Here is a 20,863-nt window from a genome sequence, read left to right as displayed (position 1 = left end):
GCAAATAGATGGGGAAGAAGTGGAAACATTGGCAGATTTTATTTTCTTGGTTTTCAAAATCACTGTGACCATGACTGTAGCCACAAAATTAAAAGATCCTTGTTCCTTGGAAGAAAAGCCATGACAAAACTAGACAGAATGTTAAAAACAGACATCAATTTACCAACCAAGGTCTATATAGTCAAAGGTACGCTTTTTCCAATAGTCATATATGGGTGTGACAGTTAAGCCACAAACAAAGTTGAGCACCAAAGAACTGATGTTTTCGATTTGTGGTGCTGGACAAAACTCTTGAGAGTCCATTGGACAGCAAGGAGATCAAGTTTGTCAATGTTAAAGGAAATCAACACTGAATATTCATTGGAAGACTGATGCTGAAGCTGAAGCTCCAATGTTTTGGCCACCTGATGCAAAGAGCTGACTTATTGGAAAAGACCACGATTTTGGAAAAGATTGAGGGATGGAGAAGAACTGGGCAATAAAGGATTAGAGAGTTGGACGGCAACACCGACTCAGTGGACATGAGTTTGAGCAAACTCAGGGGGATAGTGAAGGACAAAGGAGCCTGGTGTGCTGCAGTCCATGGGGTTGCAAAGAGTTGATCACGACTTAGCCACTGAACAACAAAATGCTCACCCTCAGTAGCACTTGCCTTCCATTTCTATTGAGTTACTATATCTAGCATTGTTTGCTCCCTCCATCGCCTCCCTATAGAGCTTCATACTCCCTGCTGCTCTAATGCCCCATGTTACAGGTCTTCAAGGTCTAACCCAAATTACATCAATAGTTCCCCCAAGCAGTCCAACTCAAGTGATACATACAATAACCAGTCCTTTGGGCAGACACAAGAAACATTCAAAACATTAGATAAAGTTTCCACTTTTTCCAGGAGCCAGTAACTGGGAGGTTTCCTTCTGATTGTGTTGTACTACACTGGGTCAGGGGATTGGCAAAGATGAGCACATGCAAAAAACAAAACAAAACAAAAAACTCTTTATCGTCAAAATCCTTCTTAATTATTTAGTGCTTCATGCTGCTCCTGGATGAGCCCACCAACTACCTGGACCTCAATGCTTGTGTGTGTTTAAAAAGAACTAAAGGCTTTTAAGCACATCTAGGTCCTCATCTCCCATTCCCAGGACTTTCTCAATGATGTCTGTATCAACAACATTAAACACTTGTGGGTAATTGTGGTCAGTATGTGAGGACATGGCCGGAGGTGAAAGAGAATCAGATGAAGAGGTTTCACAGGGAGCAGAATCAAATTGCATACATGAAGAATTATACTGTTTGGCTCAGTCATGGCAATGCCAAGCTATTCAGCAGACACACGGCAAGGAGAAGACACTACAGAAAATGATGACATCAGGACTGACAGAGAGAGCTGTGAGTGACAAGACACTGTCATTTTATTTCTCACCATGTGGAATGATCCCTCCACCCATTATCATGGTGCAAAATGTCACTTCAAATAAACAAAAGACAGGACTTGCATCTTCAACAGTCTAAAATTACATGTCAGTTTTGACACATGAATGACTTTGGTGGGGCCTAATGGAACAGAGATGTCAACTCTTCTGAAGCTGATCAGTGGAGAGCTACTAATTGCAGACAGAATGTCCTGAAAACACTCTCATGTCAAGAGAGTACATTACCATCAGCATTTATAAGAGCAGGTGGACTTAGATCTTTTGCCTTTGGAGTACATGATGAATGCTATCCAGAGAACAAGGTGAAGAAAGAAATGAAGATGACTGTACAACTGGTCTCATTGGGAAACAGCAGGTCATCCCAGTCCAGAACCTATCTGATAGGCAGAAATCTTGAGAGTGTCTGGCCTGGCAGAACCCCCACATGCTCTTCTTGGATGAACCTGGATATTGATACCATTTGAGGGTTGTGTGATGCTGATCAGTCATGGTTTCAAACTCCATCAGCAAGCTGCACAAGAATTGTAGTTCTGTGAAAAGTAGACAATCACCAGGTGGCCTAGAGACATCATGGTCTACAAGAAGAACCTCAAGTCCAAGCTGGTGGGCAAGGAGCCCCAGCTCACAAGGAGGACCCACAACATGTGACCCCTTGCCGGCCCCTTAGGCCAGGCTTCTGGGGTTGTACTCCTGCATTGCTGAAATACTATTCCCCAGCCCCTCCCCTGCCAACATTAGCCTTAGCTGCACTCTGATCTTATCTACAGCTGGACAGTACCTGTCCATCTCCTGTCCTTCCAGATACATCTGTCCATGTCTGGGCTTGGCTGGCTGTTTGTGCCAGCTTTTTGCTGGTTCTGACTACAATGTAATTATTTAAGGGTGTAACTTTTAAACATGTGTGACATCTATAAAGCATCCCCCAGAAAAGAAAGAAAGATTAAAAAAAAAAGAAAAAAATCCAGTCAGAAAATGCTTGATAAGTGGTCTTGTATTCAAAAGCTTATCATCCAACATGTGAGATATAAAATTTTAGTTAACAAATATATACCTTCAAATATATTTTCTAAATGAGATATCTGTTTTTCCAATTAAAATTTCATATTGAGTATACTTTTTAAAAATAATTTTTAAAACATTTTTGAATTTTATAAATTTAAAATGTAAATATATTTTATTTAAACTTTAAACTTTTCATAAAGAATCATGTCTTTGATGTAAAGCTATTTTAGTTATAGCTGCACATATGACAATGTTAAAATAACATCCAGGAAATCAAGAAGCTATTTACTTGTCTTTTCATTTTAAACTTTTTAATGTCTAAATTTATACCTACATGATTTACTATATTCTGTGTTGATGGAGTTAACAAAACCCTTGTATGTTTGTAAAATTCAAAGAATCTACCTGCCAATGCAGGAGACTCAGGAGATGTTGGTTTGATCCCTGGGTCTGCAAGACCCCCTGGAGGAGGAAATGGCAACCCACCTGAGTATTCTTGGCTGGAAAATTCTATGGACAACGGAACCTGGAAGGCTCAGTCAGACATGACTGAGCACACACACATGCACAATTTTATACAGCTTTTCAAATATATTTTGAAATTATATACTTTCTTTAATTTATGAAAAAGCAGATGTATGATCTATCTTATTAATTACTAACTTTAGAATAGCATATGTTGATGCTAAAAGTAGCATTCTAAATTATATAACAGTTCCCTGGGTTGGGAAGATCCCCTGGAGAAGGGAACAGCTACACTCTCCAGGATTCTGGCATGGAGAATTTCATGGACTGTATAGTCCACAGGATTGAAAAGAGTGAGACACAACTGAGTGACTTTCACTTTTCTATTCCTCTCATTTTGCAAATGGCAAAATTTGGTGCTCTGAGATAAACATGCTTGTCTCTGTTAGTGGAAGGAACAGGGGTACAGGAGTTGGAAGATGAGTGTAGAAATAAACTTAGAGCTAAAACCTGACTTTCAGTGAGGTGAATCATCATTTCCAATTAGAAAGTAAAGATTTGTGAGAAAGATCAGAAACATAGTTTTTGTTTTTGTTTTTCTTTCTGTCAAACAACATTTCAAACCACTGGAGTAGTCTACATTATTTTGTTTTTCAAACTACTGGAATAGCTTACATTGCTATGACTTCAGTATGAGAACAGCCAAGATACCAATTGGACTCAGAACAAGCAAAGACCAAACCCACATTAAAACTGCTCTATATTTATTACACTCCTAGTTAACTATCTTACCAATAAAATTATAATGAAAGTATCCAGGCAAATAATCATAAAGTAATTGAGGAATGAGAAACATTTAGTCTGGATAACTCCATTATCAGGTTGGTAGAAAATCTTGAGGGCTTGAAATAAAGAAGAGAACTGAGGCCAAAAACTGCATTTACTTTGTTTTGAAAGTGTAAACTATAGGAAAGATGTATTTTTTCATGTTTTTCCCATTTCACTCTAAATTAGTATTAGGTAAGGAATATTGCCATGTTTACATAATTCCACCATTTTTTCTCAGATTGAAATACCAAATTGAGACATCAGAATGGAAAAACTAAACTTTGCCTCCTGGTGCTCATGATGATTTATCTCTCATTTATGATACAACACATTCTTCTTCTCAGTCCATCTTTCCAAGAACATTTTATGAAAATGTTGTTTAGATAAATATTCAAGATTTATGTTATGAGTATGTAAATGCTATTCAAAAATGCAACCACACAGCAAAACACGATTATTTATTTCCATGAAAAATGCTTATTTTCTTGGTACTAATAATTATCTTGCTTAATTTTATGTCTCTACCATAATTTCTATTCCAAACTCACTGACTACCTCACACTCCTCTGCTGCATTGAGATACATCAGTTCAGTTCAGTTGCTCAGTCATATTCAACTTTTCGTAACCCCGTGGACTGTAGAAGGTCAAGCTTCCCTGTCCATCACCAACTCCCAGAGCTTGCCCAAACTCATATCCATCAAGTCAGTGATGCCATCCAACCATATCATCCTCTGTTGTCCCCTTCTCCCCCTGCCTTCAATCTTTCCCAACATCAGAGTGTTTTCCAGAGTCAGTTCTTCACGTCACGTGCCAAAGGATTGGAGCTTCAGCTTCAGCATTAGTCCTTCCAATTTATATTCAGAACTGATTTCCTTTAGGATTGATTGGTTTGATCTCCTTGCAGTCCAAGGGGCTCTCAAGAGTCTTCTCCAACACCACAGCTCAAAGTATCAATTCTTCATTGTTCAGCTTTCTTTATGGTGCACCTCTCACATCCATGCATGACTACTGGAAAAACCATAGCCTTGACTAGACGGACCTTTGTCAGCAAAGTAATGTATCTGATTTTTAATATTCTGTCTAGGTTTTCCATAGCTTTTCTTCCAAAGAGCAAGTATCTTTTAATTTCATGGCTACAGTCACCATCTGAAGATAATGTATAAAATTTATCTTCCTAATAAAACATCTCCCAAGTCATATAATCTGCTTCAAATTTAATGGATTATTTCACATATCCTATATACAGTTGTCATCCTAATTGGCCTGTCCTGGGAACTCCCTTTATCTCTTTATTCTGTTTATTTTATCTCTTTTTCTTTGTTTACTTCTTTTGTTGTTGTGGCATTTTAATATTTATTTAATATATATTTGACTTCCTGGGTAGTTCAAATGGTAAAGAATCTGCTTGCAATCCAGGAGACCTGTGTTCAATCCCTGAGTCAGGAAGATCCCCTGGATAAGGGCATGGCAACCCACTCCAGTATTCTTACCTGGAGAATTTCATGGACAGAGGAGCCTGGTGGGCTTCAGTTTATGGGGTCACATAGAGTCAGACACGACTGAGTGACTAATACAACAGCACAGCAGTAATACACATTATAAATTGCCTATTTAATATACATTACAGAGAGAATAATCTATGTTGTATTAATACAATTTCACTATTATATGTACAACACATTCTATATTAGACTAATAGTTTATATTATTTCTGTTAAATACACATACACAACAAAATAGTCCATTATGTATTTTCTTCTAAAAATCATTTCCAAATGCATGCTGTACTTTAACCTATATATCACTTTGGGCATATACATCATCCAATAATTTCCTAAAGAAACTGTCTCAAAGTTACTCCTGTGAGAGTCTATATGTCTTAAACTGTTTTTATTCTACCCTCACAGTTGATTGGTAGTTTGGGCAGAGGATCATAGTTTTAAAATAATGAAATATCGTAGAACAAAGGAATTGAAATTTTGACCCTGCTTCGGACACTGCAAATTGACCCATTAATGCTTTAAAAGGTAATGAAATATTTACTTTCCTTTCTTAAATGACCTATTTGACTGGAATATAGAATATGATGCAAGATAAAGAAAGGGATTTGTCACTGAGATCAGCTAGTAGGTTGTTTTGATAATCCAAGTGAGAGAGGGTAGTGTCCCTGGACTAAGGTAAAAACAGCGTTGGAAATCTAGGCATCAATTTTAAACTGGCTGAAGTAAAGCAATGAGGAATAAATGCTTTATCTGTATAGGAACTACTTTAACAATCGCTGACCAGTGAAAAAGGGTTGGAGCTTGCTCTGCTTGTGGGGCACTTTTGCATTTACGTAAACATAATTTTAAAACTTCATTCCAACAAATGCAGTTAGAGTGGGTTTACACTGTAGCTGACTTTGGTTTTGTGAATTTCCAAAGGGTCAGAAAATTCCTTGCGACTATACAGTTCTCTTCAAAATTGAATTACCCACTTCTCTGTAGCAGTGTGAAAGTGTCATTTGCTCAGTCACATCCAACTCTTTTTGACTCCATGAACTGTAGCCCATCGGCCTCCTCTGTCCATGGGATTCTCCAGGTAAGAATACTGGAGTGGGTTGCCTAAATTCATTTCAGTGTAGTACTTACCCTTAAGATTAATAAACAGCAAGTTGAAAAACAGTTTTGTGTTATAGGATGGCAACTAAGTTCCTTTTCACAAGTAATCAATGCATCAGTAAGTTGGTGATTCTAAAAACGTGTTGCAAACCATCCTAAGGAGAATTGCCTATGGTGTTGGTTAAAAAGCAGAGACTTTTAATCCCCACCCCTAAAAGTATGTACTAATATTGTCAGGAAGCATTTAACAGGAGGCTTCCTATGTGCTGTTTTGGATTTGTCAGGAATTCTCTGTTCCTTATTAATTCCTGAATATTTAGGAATTAAGAGGAGAGGCAAGCCTCTCCAGGGACTGAGGAATCCAGGCATTTCCTTCCTTAGTTTTTCTATACAGTGATAAGTACCCTCTTCCTTTTTATGAACCATGTGGTAAAAGTGGCTATTTACAACTCTCTCTTTCATATGGATGACTTCATGTTTTCTTGATAACTTGTAAGTTTTGATTTTATCTCTGCTGAAAATAGGTATCTTGTAAGACAGTATGAATACCTACACAATGTTGAATAAAACATCTTTGCTCCATCAAAGCTCTGGTCCCCATATCTTTCTCTCTCTCTCTCTCTCTCTCTCCCTCTCTCCCTCCCTCTCTTTTTCAAGCTGATCTCCTGGAGCACAGAGGCTCTCTGAGTTCCCTTTCCTGCCTGGGCTTCTAAGACCCTCTTGAGAAGGTTCTCTGTGTGTTCACCCCATCAAGAGGGCGCCTGAGGCCTTCGTGAACAGAGCAAGCCCCATGCAGGGGCTTTATTGGCTTTCTGTGTAAACCAAGGAATATCAGCCTCTTTCTTATCATCGACTCTGGACCACCAGGTTCCAGTCTATTAAAGGACCTCAACATAATATAGTCTGATGGTTGACCCCAGGAATCTGCATTTTAAAAAAGCTCTCCTGGAGTGTTATGTACTGTAAATTTTGAGAACCACTGGGAATGTTTGGTAAGAAGCTAATACCTTCATTTGGAATAATTCAGGTTGATTTTGAAGTTGGATACAGGGATAATACACAATGAAACTGCATTGTTAATGAATGATCATTTCAATTTGATATTTGAGAGGCTAACCTTTTGGCACGAATCTACAAATGAATATTACAGCTGTTGTGTAGTTTTAATGGCATGGAATTATGTCCTAGAAGCATAACAAATCCAGACTAACCTGATAATTACTGAGGTGAAACAATAAAATCATAAAAAAATACCACTGTCTGAAGGAAATGGCAACCCACTCCAGTATTCTTGCCTGGAGAATCCCATGGACAGAGGAGCCTGGTGGGCTGCAGTCCACAGGGTCACAAAGAGTCAGACATGACTGAACGACTTCACTTTCTCTTTCATGATCAACACAAGTTACTGCCAGGACATAATTAAATTATGAAACGGTACTTTCTCTTTCAAAAGCAGAAAATGCATTTGAAGAATTATTGCATGACACCTTCCAATTTATAGTTAGGGTTTACAGATATTTTTAAAACTCTGCATCATTTATTGCTATTGTGAACAAGTTCTGGCATGACTTAAGGAGCGGTCTTGCATTCAGATAATACAGATGTTTGTATCAGGGAGTTAATAAACAAACCATTAATAAGTAATCCAGCAGTATAATGAAACCGTCATCTAACAAAAGTGACACAGTACATTGCTGGCTGTAGCAAGTAATTAAAATGAAACAAGTTTGTTACATTTAGGATAATAAAAGGAAATAACTACAAGCAGCTGAGAGGGCTTTTTGTTTGAAAAACCAGGAGCTTTCTGGTTGTGTTTTTCATCTGCATTACAATGCTTCCCTCCCTCGTGACCTTTCGACATCTTGCACTTTTAAAATGCATCATTTTTAAATGTTTCACTTGGGTAGTGGAGCAATGATGCCTTTCATTTATTCTGCAATGATGTTTGCATTTTTCCTGTAGGATTATATTTAATTCTTCTCTTATAGATTGATAATTCACCATATGATTTGGCAAAAGTAAAGCTTCCTTCAACCTCAAGCCAATAAAATGCAGCTGTCCTCTAGGGGCTTTGTCCCTGGATCATATTTCACTTTCATTAGAATTAGCTTGTGCAGGAAGAAAAGTGAAGGTACAGAATTCAGTAAACCATTTAAAATCATTCAGTACCTTTCTTTTTTTTTCCTTTATTTCATACTTATTTCATTTCCTTATTTCATCCTTATTTCATGATCTTCCTATTGGCAGTACAAAGGGAAGTTTTTCCACTCCCAAACAGTATTTCCTCCTTCACTTAATGAAAGATATAAGCCAGAAATATTGCAGACTTAAAAGGGAAATGTTGGTAGTCTGGCAAAGAAGTCTTAACTTCTAGTAGAACCAAAAACAAAGCTGGAGACAAGTTAAGGTTGAGAACTGAGTGGCTTTTCCTGGTTCCTTGAGTCAAACAGTGTGACTTCCTCATTTGCTTCCATTTCTAATCCTGAGAACTCCAGGTATACCCAAGATCAAAAAAAAAAATAAAAGAAAATAAAGAAAAAAAACACAAAACACCACGTTCCAAAATCAAATAAATGATTTCCTGATTATCTGGGTCTCTGTTCCTCTCCACTAACATGTATAATCAAGAGCTGATGATGCCATATATGATAAGTAATTCTTTGATGAAAAATTTGATACTTAATTTCTTATAGGAGTTTCATTTTTGTTTTTGCAAGGTTTAGTTCTGACAAGCCTATTTCTGAAGAATGCCATTTAGTCTTCTGGGTTTTCATTTGAAATACTTTTAGCCATTTAAGAAAAAGGAAGCCAAAGTCATGTTTCAGGGGAGAAAAAAAGAATCCAACCAGCAGTAACAGCTTAATCCAGGCTGGACAGCAGAATGCATGAACTCTGGCTGTTGAAATAACAATTTAGCAATCCTAAACTAGACTCCCATCAAAATGAAGCTTTCACTCATTCTCTGGCCCCTCACTGTACTCTTTTCTCTTTCATATAGCTTTTATAATGCACTTATCAAACTAGTCATTAAATTCACATTTGTATGCTGACCATAAAGTGTTTGGGCTTCCAAGATGGTCAAAATGAACTGCTTTGAAGCTAATAATCTGCTGAATTAGCTGCCTTCTTTCATGGTATTCCAGAACAAACAGATCCCCTTTAAAGAAGTCTCCACTCTTGTTTCAAGTGGTTCGAGTCGGTTATTCTTACATAAAGATGTTAGGGTTCTTCCAAGAGAAGTTCAAAGAGAAATTTAGGAATAAACTGTTAAGCAGATTAAAAGGACTTTGAATATAATGATCATGTCACTGAGTAAAAGATGAGGTTAAAATTGGCCATCACTTTATGGTGTAATCAGTTATGTGTTTTTCCTTAACTTGCATAGGAAGTCTCAAGTTAGCCCTAAGTTTTAGAAAGGAATGTCATCACTGGGACAAATATCAGTGTAATAATAGTCATTGAGCGCTTAGTCTACCACATGGGTCAGGAAGGTCCCCTGCAGAAGGAAATGGCAACCCATTCCAGTACTCTTGCCCGGAAAATCCCATAGACGGAGGAGCCTGGTAGGCTACTGTCCATGGGGTCACAAAGAGTTGGACATGACTGAGCGACTTCACTTTTCTTTACCGTCTGAGCCATAGGGAAGCCTGCTGTAGTACAGTGCAGAAAAATCCAAACAAACTTTAAGATGGACCTACACATTTGACTTTGTTATTCTCTAAAGACCATCTTTTTATTTTATTTATTTATTCTTTTTATCTTTTTAATATGTCCTTAAATGTTTCAGCATAATAATGTATTATCTATTATATTTACTATAATGATTAAGAGGAACTAGTAAGATAAGTCACATAAGGTGCTTGGGACATAGTAAAATCATAATAAAAGCTATGCATGCTAAGTCACTTCAGTCATGTCCAACTCTGCGTGACCCCATAGATGGCAGCCCACCAGGCTCCCCCGTCCCTGGGATTCTCCAGGCAAGAATACTGGAGTGGGTTGCCATTTCCTTCTCCAATGCATGAAAGTAAAAAGTGAAAGTGAAGTCGCTCAGTCGTGTCCGACTCTTCGCGACCCCATGGACTGCAGGCACCAGGCTCCTCCGTCCATGGGATTTTCCAGGCAAGAGTACTGGAGTGGGGTGCCATTGCCCTCTCTGAAAGCTATGCATATTATACCCCATAACACATACTATTTGATATACACTAAATATTTTTGTAACAATGGAAATAATGTGTATGAATCACATCCTAATGCCTTCACATAGCAGTCACAAGTAAATACTGTCATTCTGTATGCATAAATCACCAATAATTATCTGTGCCTATAAGTGAGGTGCAAAACTGGAATCCAATGCACCTAATAGTTGTGATATTTTGTAGAATATATAGAAATATTTACCTTTGAAAGGAAAGAAACTATATTTGCTTTATTCATATAAACATATAATGTTATAGTCATCTTTAAAACTGAATTAGCTTATTCTCATATACACAAAAATACTCTATAATTTATGACACCACATGAAGATCTTTATTTTCAAACATCTAGCCAGATGCACTGCAAATAACATGATTAGGGTTGAACAATTTGTTCTCAAGGAGTCATAATTTCTTGAAAGCTCTGTTAACCTTTCCAAGCCACTAGGGTGTCATTTAGTATAATGAGTGCTAGTTTCATAAGTGGTGTCCCAGTGACCCAAAAGATTTCTCCCAACTTCTAAAAGTGCTCCTTAGTCTCCATGGTACAGTTTACACAGTGGAAAAATATGATTCATTATCTCACAAACATACATTACAGGTAAAGAACTTAATAATTTCAACATTTTTTATGCTTAAACTGGGTAACAATAAAAGGAGTGTTTCTAAAAATAAAGTGAAAGTCACATGTAGAAAGTCAATTATTATGATCCAATATTTTCTCTTTTACTGAATTTTGTTTAAAAAATTCTTCTACAATCCAATTTTAGGACTCCTTTTAAGATGTAAATGAGTATCAGAAGGGAGCGGCTATCTCAGGCTAATTTCCTTAGCGCACTCACAATGATGATTTTCATCTTCTCCTATTGCTCTCCAAGGCCCTTTTCTGGTTCTTCAAACTGATGTTTTGCTCTTTTCAAGCTTGAATGACAATTGGAACATATTTTTTAGCTCAATGAATTTGTATCTAGGCAAGTTCCTAATTGCCTTATATAAACAGTTTCTTCAATTTTTCTGTAAAAAATATTCTTATACAAATCACTGCCTTTACAAAGAATAAAATTTAGATTTCTCTGAATGATAGGGAAAATGAGTAATGGAATGAATATCATATTATATGCAATATATTCCCATAACACTGCAGATATATCATTCTTACTTCTCCCTTGTGCATCATAAATATGAGTATACGATTTAAGAAAGAGAGGAAATCACTTATTTCTATTTCTCACTCCTAATCTGAGGTCAGAAATCCTTTTTAATAGTTATAATCATGTCTGAAACCACTACTTTAGAGATGGAAGGTTAGTTATTATGTTGAGAATTTCAACTTAAAATGTGGGATATTTCCACAAAGAGTATTAATGAATGATGAAGCAAGAATGTGTTGAACTTTGTGAAAATAAGTGGGAGAGTGCTGGGCAGAAGTTTCTCTTTTTACTTAAGTCCCATAAACATTTTTCTTTTTACAAATTTATGTAGAAAATTTTGGATGCAGAATCAAATTCATTATGACCTATTTTCATCTTAGTTATGTCAAAAGAAAAATATGAATTCTACTACAGGAAATAAGGTAGTATATCCCCAACTTTAATGCACCTACAGAAGTCACATGGACCCTCTTATCAAAGTGTAGATTCTGAGTTTGAGTTTGTTACGTTTTGAGTAGGGCCTCAGATTCTGTGTTTCTAAGAAGCTATTAGGGAATGCTACTGTGCCTGATAAATGGACCACATTTTGAGTAGCAAGGGAATAGAAAATAGAGTTATTCCTTTTTTAGCAGTTAGATTTTCAGAGATGCCTGAGGAGTTACATGATTAATGTCTACATATCAATGTAGTTCTTTAATTTAACTGAAAACCAAAGAGTAACCTAGTGCAGAGAAACGATTATAGAATGGCAATTCTGATACCATAATAACTATCATTTTATTCTGTGAATTTTTAGATTTATGATATAGGTTACCAGAATGCATATATCAGACACAATCTAGAAATTTTGGGGAGAAAGCAGTTTCAGTATGGAGACAATGTGAGTATATGGAGGTTTACAATTGTCTGAACACTTATTGAGGAAAAGGGCATAGTTGTTACTATGTAAAAATGAATGGGTTGATGTTCATTGTTTTCATGCAATCCCACAAAAAGTAGGAAAGTTTATTTATTAACATGATATGAAATAGATATAATTTGTATTGCATATCTAATAGGTTTGACCCTATAACCATATCTATGTGCAAGAAATGTTATTTTAGAATAAATGTTTGTTGAATAGTTGATACTTCCTACACAAATAGTTACATCACAAATGTTTTAATAAATAAAATATTAATAGCCAGCTATTTCATTTGTTATATGATTAATACAGGTATATTAGGTATTTCATTTATTATACAACTGATACAGGTATCGGAGAAGGCAACAGCACCCCACTCCAGTACTCTTGCCTGGAAAATCCCATGGATGGAGGAGCCTGGTAGGCTGCAGTCCATGGGGTCGAGAAGAGTCAGACACAACTGAGCGACTTCACTTTCACTTTTCACTTTCATGCATTGGAGAAGGAAATGGCAACCCACTCCAGTGTTCTTGCCTGGAGAATCCCAGGGACGGGGGAGCCTGGTGGGCTGCCGTCTATGGGGTAGCACAGAGTTGGACACGACTGAAGTGACTTAGCAGCAGCAGCAGCAGATACAGGTATAAGTTACAAATACCACGTTATGACCAAATCACAATTTAAGATATTCTATTTGAATAAAATAACCATTCTTTCTATACCAAAATTTGAGCAAGTAATATATTTATCTTAGGAACAAAAACTACTTTCTCACTATATTTAAGTTATTTTCCATAGCAATATTACATTCAAAGAAATTCCTGATTATTTGGAATTTAACAGGCTTAAGATCTTTGCAGGAAATCTGAGTAGATTATAAATTTTCTAAAGAGCTTTTTTTAAAAAGAACACTTCCCATCACACAGTACATAATCAGTAGTTCTTTTGCATTTGAGAAGAAAGGTGAGTAGTTATTATTTCAGTGCAAGTACTATAAATAGGGAATTTGGTAATAAGAGGAACATTTGTTATTTAGGGTAAAAATAATACATACATGAAATGTGTGTAGATGTTAAATGTAAGTTTATAGAACAAAAATAAAAAAAATGGTGAAGCTGGGATTGGAAGTAATAAAAATATAACAAACATGGTTTAAAAAAGAACACTTTACTATAATTTACGGTAAGTAGTAAAATGCTCAGCAATGTTGCAGTAGCGAAATTAGAAAAAAATATATTAAGTAGTTGAGTTCAAGAATAGTTTATTTCTCACTCTTAAGTGATCTGCACACATTAATATAAACCTTCTACATGCAGAGAAAAGGCATTGAATCTGTCTTATTCACCAGGCATGTCACTGATTCCTTCTTCCCACACATAGAACACACACATTTCCTCCTTACAGGAAATAAAGTCCTCTCTTGTCACTGACTGGTCTGCAGCCATTCTCAAATGCCACTGGGAAGATAGTTTTTGAAGGTTTCCTACTTGTAGGTCTGGAGGTGGGGGTTCCTGACAAGATCTGACAGTTCTCTCAGAAACCCTTATTCTACTGGTTCCTGTGTTGTTCTGCTCTGGGATTATTTATAGCTCACTATTTCTCATCTATATATCAGATGGGTAATGGGAAAGGTATCCTCCTGTAGTCTGCCAGACCTCTCAGTTCAGTTCCTACAGGAAAAAGCTTAGGGACCAAAGTTTTTTGTTGTTGTTGTTGTTGTTCATTGTTTTTCTTCTTAAAATCTCAAAGAGTTAAAGTTTTTTTTCCAATGTCAGGATTTTTGCCAGCAAAATTTCCTGAAAATTTTAGTTTCCTTCTCATCTATGGGGTTCCAGGATATTCCATGTGCTAATTACCACACTGAAAGTTCTTTTGAGACATATTTCTAAATACTGCTTTTGTTGGTGGTTGTTGTCTATTAGTCACTAAGTCATGTGCAACTCTTTATGACCCCATGGACTACAGCCAGACAGCCTCCTCTGTCCATGGGATTTTCCCGGCAAGAAAGCTGGAGTGGGTTGCCATTTCCTTCTCCAAGGGATCTTCCCAGATCAGGGATCAATCTCATGTATCCTGCATTTCAGGCAGATTCTTTATTATCTGAGCCACTAGCAAAGCCCATATACCAATTGACTTTTCCAACTCTGGCAGTAGTTGAATATTTCACAGGTTTTGCTTGCAACAGTTTTTAGCTTATTTTATGATACTTGTGTTCCTAGAAAAAAGTTTGCTTGAAGAACTCCCCTTACCTTTCTGTGTTATAGGAAAGAAAGGCTCGCTGCAAAGAACACCCTTACCCTTATGACTCAGGCGAAGACTTAACGGTAACTCCCACTATACACACACCTTGTTTACTCGTGCAAAAGGCAGCTAGAATCTACAAATCCCATTCTTTACCTTATGAAAGATAGGTAATGTAACTTGTTTGTCATCACTTGTCAATCAACACAAAGTGCTTGTTAACTGACTAAACCAAACTTTAGTGAAGTTTCTGTCTTTATAGGACTCTGAACATTGACTCACCCTTAGCCAGAGGGAGCAGACAGCCTATCCTTAGGAATTTTTTCACAAATTTGGGAATCTACTGACCCCAAAGAAAAGCATTTCCTCATTTATTTTGCTCCCACACTTGGTTCTTTTTACCCTTGTTTACTCCTCCTGATAAAAGGAAAGCCCCGTTTGCCCTACTTTCAAGATGTTTGCAGATCTCCTAAGTGGAATGTTCTAAGAGTCACCTTTCCAACCACTGCAGTAGTCCCTTTCCTGCCTCTTGCAATAAACTTTTCAAATAAAGTCTGAAATTGTTTTCATTTGAACACTTACAAATTGACTAGTAATTTTTAGAAACTGTCACTTTCTTCTGAGACCTTGATAAATGGAAGCCATAGCTATGCCCACGCCCCATTAACATGTTTCTAACTTCCTCCCCTAGAGCTACAAGTTCATAGGCATAGAATTTCCCTTCCAGATGATTTCAGGCTGTAATTTCCCACATGTTTTGGTACTTCTAAGATGAACCTCCACCTCTTTATGCTTAGATATTTCCCTAGTGGCTCAGATGGTAAAGAATCCTTGTTCGACCCCTGGGTCAGGAAGATCCCCTGGAGAAGGGAATGGCTATACATTCTTGCCCAGAGAATTTCATGGACAGAGGAGGCTGCCTGGCTACAGTCCATGGGGTTGCAAAGAGTCAGACATGACTAAGCGACTAACACACCCAAGCTTCCTTACTTTCCCAACCCAACCACTAAGCCAGGACCATACAATTAAGTTCATTTTTGTGCTTATTTGCTAAGTTTTGGCAGCATTTCATTAAAGATCTGGTTTCTATTTTTGTCAGCATAACATTAGACATTCTATAGTGTTAACACAAGAATTAGAAAATTAAATCTTTTAGTGCTTGTTCATTCAGAGTTCTCTAAAGGCAAGTGACTCTGCTCCATCTTCAAGGGCCTCTAGGGAAATGACTCCTCATCCAGGAACATACACACATCACCTCAATTCATAGTCTACATCAGTCAGGGTCAGTTACATGATGCCACCAAACTACAGTAAGAACTATGAATATTTGGGGCAACTATTAGTGACTCTCTCTGCTGTGTGCTAAAAAGGACAAGAGACATAAGATCTATGTCACAAAAGCACCTTCAAAATTTAAGATTAGTTTAGTTTCCCTTGATGATATAATACCAATTCAATTGACATATGCATACCCTGCCCAAGAAAAGGCTTTGTTAGAGTGGCAAGGTCCAGTAAGACTTAAACATTTATTCCCAGAAGTTCAATTCCTCTTTCAAACAACATGTTTATAATCAACATTCTTTCACTAGTTATTCCAATTTTACTCTCTGTAGCATTCCTAACAGTAATTGAAAGAAAATTCCTGGAATATATACAACTCCTAAAAGGGAGTAAACACCTCCAATCCCTATGGATTATTGTAACCCATTGCTGATGCAAACTAATTATTTATTAAATAACCATATGACCATAAATACCATCAATTTGTGTATTTGTTGTTGTATCAATTTTAGCTTAACCCTGTTTTTATCTATATGAATTCCTCTTCCCATATAATAAAACACTAATCAGCATAAGCCTAGGTATACTATATAGGGCTTCCCAGGTGGCTCTAGTGGTAAAGAACCCACCTGCCAGTACAGGAGATGTAGGAGACATGCGTTCGATCCCTGGGTTGGGAAGAAACCCTGGCGAAGGAAATGACAGCCCATTCCAGTATTCTTGCCTGGAGAATCCCATGGACAGAGGAGCCTGGCATAGGATCGCAAAGAGTCGGACACGACTGAAGCAACTTAACACAAATACTATATATACTAGCTGGGCTTTTCAGGTGGCGCTAATGGTAAAGAATCTGCCCACCAATGCAGTAGACATGAGATGTGGGTTCGATCTCTCTGTCAGGAAGATCCCCTGGAGGAGGACACAGCAACCCACTCCAGTATTCTTGTTTGGAGAATCCCATGGACAGAGGAGTCTGGTGGGCTACAGTTCACGGGGTCACAGAGTCCGACACAACTGAAGTGACTTAGCACATTTGTACTATCTATATCAAGCCTGGCTGTTTACTCCATTTTCTGAGCTGAATGAGCTTCAAATTTAAAAGAAGTACTAATAGAGTTCCTTGGGGAGTAACCCAGACAATCTCATATGAAGTGACATTAGCAGTTATTCTCTTATCAGTCCTACAAATAAATGGATCATTTACACTTTCAGTACTAATTATTACACAGGAACACCTATGATTAACTTTCCCACCCTGACACCTCACCATAATATGAGTTATCTTTATTTTCACAGAAATCTTTTGATTTGACAGAAAGTAAATTGGAATATGTACGCATAGAATGCATAGCAGACTCTTTCATGGTGTTCCTGGCAGAGAATGCCAACATCATCATAAGAAACGTTTATTATTTTTAGGAGCATTTAATAACCCTTACATATATGAAGTATACAGAGATTATCTCATCATTAAAACACTCCTTTTAGTAATTTTTTCTCTTTTTTATTTTTTTGTTGTTTAATCACAAAGTCGTGTTCTACTCTTTTTTATGTTTGTTTGTTTTTTATTTTATTTTTTAATTTAATTTATTTAACTTTACAATATTGTATTGGTTTTGCCATATATCAAAATGAATCTGCCACAGGTATACATGTGTTCCCCATCCTGAACCCTCCTCCCTCCTCCCTCCCCATACCACCCCTCTGGGTCGTCCCAGTGCACCAGCCCCAAGCATCCTGTATAGTGCATTGAACCTGGACTGGTGACTCGTTTCATATATGATATTATACATATTTCAATGCCATTCTCCCAAATCATCCCACCCTCTCCCTCTCCCACAGAGTCCAAAAGACTGTTCTATACATCAATGTCTCTTTTGCTGTCTCGTATACAGGGTTATTATTACCATCTTTCTAAATTTCATATATATGTGTTAGTATACTGTATTGGTGTTTTTGTTTCTGGCGTACTGCACTCTGTATAACAGGCTCCAGTTTCATCCACCTCATTAGAACTGATTCAAATGTATTATTTTTAATGGCTGAGTAATACTCCATTGTATATATTTACCATCGCTGTCTTATCCATTCGTCTGCTGATGGACATCTAGGTTGCTTCCATGTCCTGGCTATTATAAACAGTGCTGCAATGAACATTGGGGTACACGTGTCTCTTTCAATTCTGGTTTCCTCAGTGTGTATGCCCAGCAGTGGGATTGTTGGGTCATAAGGCAGTTCTATTTCCAGTTTTTTAAGGAATCTCCACACTGTTTTCCATAGTGGCTGTACTAGTTTGCATTCCCACCAACAGTGTAAGAGGATTCCCTTTTCTCTACACCCTCTCCAGTATTTATTGCTTGTAGACTTTTGGATAGCAGCCATTCTGACTGGTGTGAAATGGTACTTCATTGTGGTTTTGATTTGCATTTCTTTGATAATGAGAAATGTTGAGCATCTTTTCATGTGTTTGTTAGCCATCTGTATGTCTTCTTTGTTTTTTTTTTTTAATTTTATTTTATTTTTAAACTTTACATAAATGTATTAGTTTTGCCAAATATCAAAATGAATCCGCCACAGGTATACATGTGTTCCCCCTTTAGAGAAATGTCTATTTAGTTCTTTGGCCCATTTTTTGATTGGGTCATTTATTTTTCTGTAGTTGAGCTGTAGGAGTTGCTTGTATATTTTTGAGATTAGTTGTTTCTCAGTTGCTTCATTTGCTATTATTTTCTCCGATTCTGAAGTCTGTCTTTTCACATTGCTTATAGTTTCCTTTGTTGTGCAGAAGCTTTTAAGTTTAATTAGGTCCCATTTGTTTATTTTTCTTTTATTTCCAATATTCTTGGAGGTGGGTCATAGAGGATCCTGCTGTGATGTATGTCAGAGAGTGTTTTGCCTATGTTCTCCTCTAGGAGTTTTATAGTTTCTGCTCTTACGTTTAGATCTTTAATCCATTTTGACTTTATTTTTGTGTATGGTGTTAGAAAGTGCTCTAGTTTCATTCTTTTACAAGTGGTTGACCAGTTTTCCCAGCACCACTTGTTAAAGAGATTGTCTTTAATCCATTGTATATTCTTGCCTCCTTTGTCAAAGATAAGGTGTCCATAGGTGCATGGATTTATCTCTGGGCTTTCTATTTTGTTCCATTGATCTATATTTCTGTCTTTGTGCCAGTACCATATTCTCTTGATGACTGTGGCTTTGTAATAGAGTCTGAAGTCAGGTAGGTTGATTCCTCCAGTTCCATTCTTCTTTCTCAAGATCGCTTTGGCTATTCGAGGTTTTTTGTATTTCCATACAAATTGTGAAATTATTTCTTCTAGCTCTGTGAAGAATAACATTGTTAGCTTGATAGGGATTGCATTGAATCTATAGATTGCTTTGGGTAGTATACTCATTTTCATTATATTGATTCTTCCAATCCATGAACATGGTATATTTCTCCATCTATTAGTGGCCTCTGATTTCTTTCACCAGTGTTTTATAGTTTTATATATATAGGTCTTTAGTTTCTTTAGGTAGATATATTCCTTAGTATTTTATTCTTTTCGTTGCAATGGTGAATGGAATTGTTTCCTTAATTTCTTTTTCTATTTTCTCATTATTAGTGTATAGGAATGCAAGGGATTTCTGTGTGTTGATTTTATATCCTGCAACTTTACTATAGTCATTGATTAGTTCTAGTAAGTTTCTGGTGGAGTCTTTAGGGTTTTCTATGTAGAGGATCATGTCTTCTGCAAACAGTGAGAGTTTTACATCTTCTTTTCCAATTTGGATTCCTTTTATTTCTTTTTATGCTCTGATTGCTGTGGCCAAAACTTCCAAAACTATGTTGAATGGTAATGGTGGAAGTGGGCACCCTTGTCTTGTTCCTGACTTTAGAGGAAATGCTTTCAATTTTTCACCATTGAGGATAATGTTTGATGTGGGTTTGTCATATATAGCTTTTATTATGTTGATGTACGTTCCTTCCATTCCTGCTTTCTAGAGAGTTTTTATCATAAATGGATGCTGAATTTTGTCAAAGGCTTTCTCTCCATCTATTGAGATAATCATATGGTTTTCATTTGTCAATTTGTTTATGTGGTGTATTACATTGATTGATTTGCAGATATTGAAGAATCCTTGCATCCCTGGGATAAAGTCCACTTGGTCATGGTGTATGATCTTTTTAATGTGTTATTGGATTCTGATTGCTAGAATTTTGTTAAGGATTTTTGCATCTATGATATTGATGCATCTATGCATCTATGATCTTTGATATTTTGCATCAGTGATATTGGCCTGTAGTTTTCTTTTTTTGTGGCATCTTTGTCAGGTTTTGGTATTAGGGTGATGCTGGCCACATAGAATGAGTTTGGAAGTTTACCTTCCTCTGCAATTTTCTGGAAGAGTTTGAGTAGGATAGGTGTTAGCTCTTCTCTAAGTTTTTGGTAGAATTCAGCTGTGAAGCCGTCTGGACCTGGGCTTTTGTTTGCTGGGAAATTTCTGATTACAGTTTCAATTTCCGTGCTTGTGATGGGTCTGTTAAGATTTTCTATTTGTTCCTGGTCCAGTTTTGGCAAGTTGTACTTTTCTAAGAATTTTACCATTTCTTCCACGTTGTCCATTTTATTGCCATATAATTGCTGATAGTAGTCTCTTATGATCCTTTGTATTTCTGTGTTGTCTGTTGTGATCTCTCCATTTTCATTTCTAATTTTATTGATTTGATTTTTCTCCCTTTGTTTCTTGATAAGTCTGGCTAATGGCTTGTCAATATTA

General features: G+C 36.9%; 1 pseudogene; it reads left to right on the top strand.

Annotated features, from left to right (window-relative positions):
* The first annotated feature begins 1,030 nt into the window (after positions 1-1,030).
* LOC147380259 (ATP-binding cassette sub-family F member 2 pseudogene) lies at positions 1,031-2,078 on the top strand (annotated as a pseudogene).
* Positions 2,079-20,863: the final 18,785 nt, after the last annotated feature.

Source organism: Bos grunniens, chromosome 1 (assembly GCF_055505025.1).
Source record: "Bos grunniens cultivar Pamir isolate PY7600 chromosome 1, Bosgru_T2T1.0, whole genome shotgun sequence".
In the NCBI taxonomy this organism is placed as follows: domain Eukaryota; kingdom Metazoa; phylum Chordata; class Mammalia; order Artiodactyla; family Bovidae; genus Bos; species Bos grunniens.
Note: the sequence above shows the minus strand (reverse complement) of the source record. Positions and strands in the feature narration are given on the sequence as shown.